Source organism: Mustela erminea, chromosome 1, assembly GCF_009829155.1.
Source record: "Mustela erminea isolate mMusErm1 chromosome 1, mMusErm1.Pri, whole genome shotgun sequence".
NCBI lineage: Eukaryota > Metazoa > Chordata > Mammalia > Carnivora > Mustelidae > Mustela > Mustela erminea.
Window position 1 is genome coordinate 41,083,605 of NC_045614.1, and position 3,642 is coordinate 41,087,246.

The window sequence follows — 3,642 nt, forward strand, 5'->3', positions numbered from 1 at the left end:
GTCAAACAACCATAAGAAATAAGAAATAGTATGCTATTCCGGTGTTATAGTTAAGGAAACTGAGGCTCAGAGAGGTTATATAACTTGACTGAAATCAGGTTATAGGTCATAAGTAGTAAGTAGGCCAGCATTTCTAAAAGCTGTTGATTTGTCCTTGGAAATGTATAGGAGATGAGATATCCTTTCTTGATAACACTGGAGTTTCTCATTTCCCTTAGGTTTGTAGATTTCGTGCAGAGCAACATGAACTCCTAACATGACTTCTTGGGCTCTTTATTACTGAGATTTTAGAACACAATACAGCAGCCTTTAAAAGCCTTCAGGGACTTTAGGAAAGTGATAAGCTAATTTTAGATCTTCTCTTTCTAGATGTTCAACTTAACATATTAAGGTCCCACAAATAGACAAGGTGTTTCCTTGAAGATATATATACCTTGCTTATGTGAATCAAGACCTACCTTACAGTTGAATATTCCTTGTTCTTGCTTAAACATTTTGTCATCTTAGCATGAGAAGTAAAATATATTTATTCTAGTTGAATGAGGTATAAATTCAGTCTTATAAACCAAGATAAAATTGAGAACTGTAAATGTCTGCTATAAAAAAAGAACACAGTTTTGTTGTCTTACTATGCAAGTTCATTGTTATTTGTAAAATTAAACTCAGCAATTTATGAGTGAAGTTTTCAAAGAAAAAAGAGTATTACTCATAAAGTTCATGATGGGAAATTTCGAAGTCTGGCTAGACTAAGCATAGTGTCATGGGCTTTGTTTTTAGTGGAGAACAAAAGAGCAGATTTCCTCAAATTCAGGAGCAAAACAAGTTGCATCTAGAAAATTGAGCTGTGGATCAAATGTTCAAAGCTTGGATCTCATAATATACATTACTGTCATGTCAACCACAATATTAGCACTGTGTTAAAAAAGGATCTATTATTGCTAATTCCTCCAGAGTCTTTCTCAATCTCTTCCAGAAAGAAAATTCAGAGTGTGTTGGCATATCTTTTGAGAAACCTGAATGCCAGGGGGCAGAATATACTGGATTGAAGCTTTCCAAAGGTAGTGGTCATGTTTTTCTTGTTTGTTGTTTATCTGCTGCTCTGAGCACACAGTAGGCAATCAAATACTTACTCAACAAGGGGGTGAAAGAAAATCAGATTTCCTAGTTCCTTTTAAAATTGGAAGATCTATTTAGGATCATGCTTATGGCTTCCAGATCTAGAAGCCACCTCTCTGGTCACTCCCCATTTACCCTGCTGACCTCTGTTTATTTTGGTCTGATGAACTGGTCTCCTCGAAAATCACCATTTGCCTTATACTCATCAACTCTTCTGACTTCTTCTCTGTCTTTTTTCTAACTGATCTGACACAGCATTGGTCAAGGTTGTCTTGACCTTGAAGCGGTCTCCTCTCTTTGTTCCTACAATGCTCTACAATCTTGATACTTTTTCTCCTTCTGTGACCTCTTCTCGGTCATTCTTTGAATGTTCTCTCATTTTTATACAGAAAGTCACTAATATTCAATTATCCACCAAGGTCTCCTCATACCTTTCTAAATCGCGTTGTTAGAGTTCTTGTCTCTACATTTGTCTTCGAAGATTCTCTGCAGTTTACCCCTATCCTGCTTTTCTCTGCCCTGCATCTTCTGTGTTCTTACCTCATACTTTCATTATCTTGCTGCCTAGAAGACACACTAGCACACATGTCTAGAGTGGAAGTGATTACCTCCCCCCCTTTCAATACACACATGCACGCATGCTCACATACATATATACTCACTGTGATGGTTAGTTCTATGTGTCAACTTGACCGGATCATGGGGGTCCCCAGATATTTGGTTAAACATTAATCTGGGGGATATCTGTGAGGGTATTTCTGGATGATAAAGCAGATTGCCATCCCCGGTGTGGCTGTGTATCCCTCAATCATCTGTTGAAAGTCTAAATGAAATAAAAGGCTGAGTAGGAACTGATTCTTTCTCTCTATTCTTTGAGGTGGAACATCAGTCATATCCTGCCTTTGGATTTGGACTCAGACTGGAACCTACACCATCAGCTCCCTTGGTTCTCAGGCCTTCAGACTCAGACAGGAATTATACCATGGGATCCTTTGCATCTGGACTTTACAGACTTACCACTTGAGCCAATTCTTTATAATTTCTCTCTCTCTCTCCACAAATATATCCTATTGTTTTCTGTTGGTTTTATTTCTCTGGAGAACCTTAACTAATATACTCACATGCCATGTCCATGCCCACACCCGCTGACATACACTTAAACTCACATAAGTGGGCCCTCATTAATGGCTTTTCCCAATTCTGGACCCAATGTCTCTAACAATCTTCAAGGTAGATTTGACTCACCACCTACCCCTTTAATCTTCAAAGCTAACCAATCAGCAAGTACTGGTGATACCTCTCTTCATGATGTCCTTTAAAGGCAGCTTCTCCCACTTACATTTTATAATTATTATTATTATTTTTTAAAACCCCTTTTTTTTCTTAAAGATTGTATTTATTTATTTGACAGAGAGATCACAAGTAGGCAGAGAGGCAGGCAGAGAGAGGGGGGGAAGCAGGCTTCCCGCTGAGCAGAGAGCCCAATGTGGGACTCAATCCCAGGACCCTGAGACCACGACCTGAGCTGAAGGCAGAGGCTTAACCCACAGAGCCACCCAGGTGCCCCATCTTTTTAAAAACTATAATTATTTTTTAAAAATACTTTTAGTTTTATAGAAAAGTTGCAAAATAGTATTGAGGATTCTCTATACTTATCACCCAGCTTCCCCTAATATTAATATTTATACAATAATCACACACTTATGAAAGCTAAGAAATTAACATTAGTATGATACCACTAACTAAACTACAGGATTTATTGAAATATAACCCTTTTCCCCTTCTTTTCAGTTGTAGGATTTCACATTGCACTGAGTTGTAATATCTTCTTAGTTTCCTCCAATCTATGACAATGGCAATGTTCATCCTTACTACATGGATCATATGTCTTCTGGGTTTTGCCACTATAAAGTTACTCCTTTTACCCTTGAAATTAATAAGTGTCTTAGAGAAAATGCTTTGAGACTATAGAAATACATGATTTATCCTCATTTTTTTCCCACCAATTTTAGCCTTCATCATTGGGTCTTACAAGCAAGAATTATTGCTGTGGTGTTCTGATGGTGATTTCCTATTTCCCCCCTTTTTTTAACTTTATTAATTCCTTTCATTCCATTTTAAATAAAAACTATTAACTACAGTCACAAATGGTTTTGAGGGTATTTACTCTATATCGGGTATTAGATTATAAATTTAATATTCACTGTATCATTTAATGCCCACAGTAACCCTTTGAATTAGATACGGTTATCACTCCTTTACAGATTAGCAAAAGGGGACCCATAGAGGCCAATAATTTGACCATTGCCAGTAATTTGACCATGGCAAATAGGATGAGGCCAGCATCCTGCCCATGTTTGTCTGTTGCTAAAATCTGTTCTCCCTACCCTTACATAATCCTGCTATTACTTTGGTTTATATACTCATGTCATTAGAACATCTGTGAGAGAACCCCTGCTACCACAGTGCCTACCAGGGTCCAATTTACTTCCCTAATCCATAATTCTATGATGTTACTCTTATCCT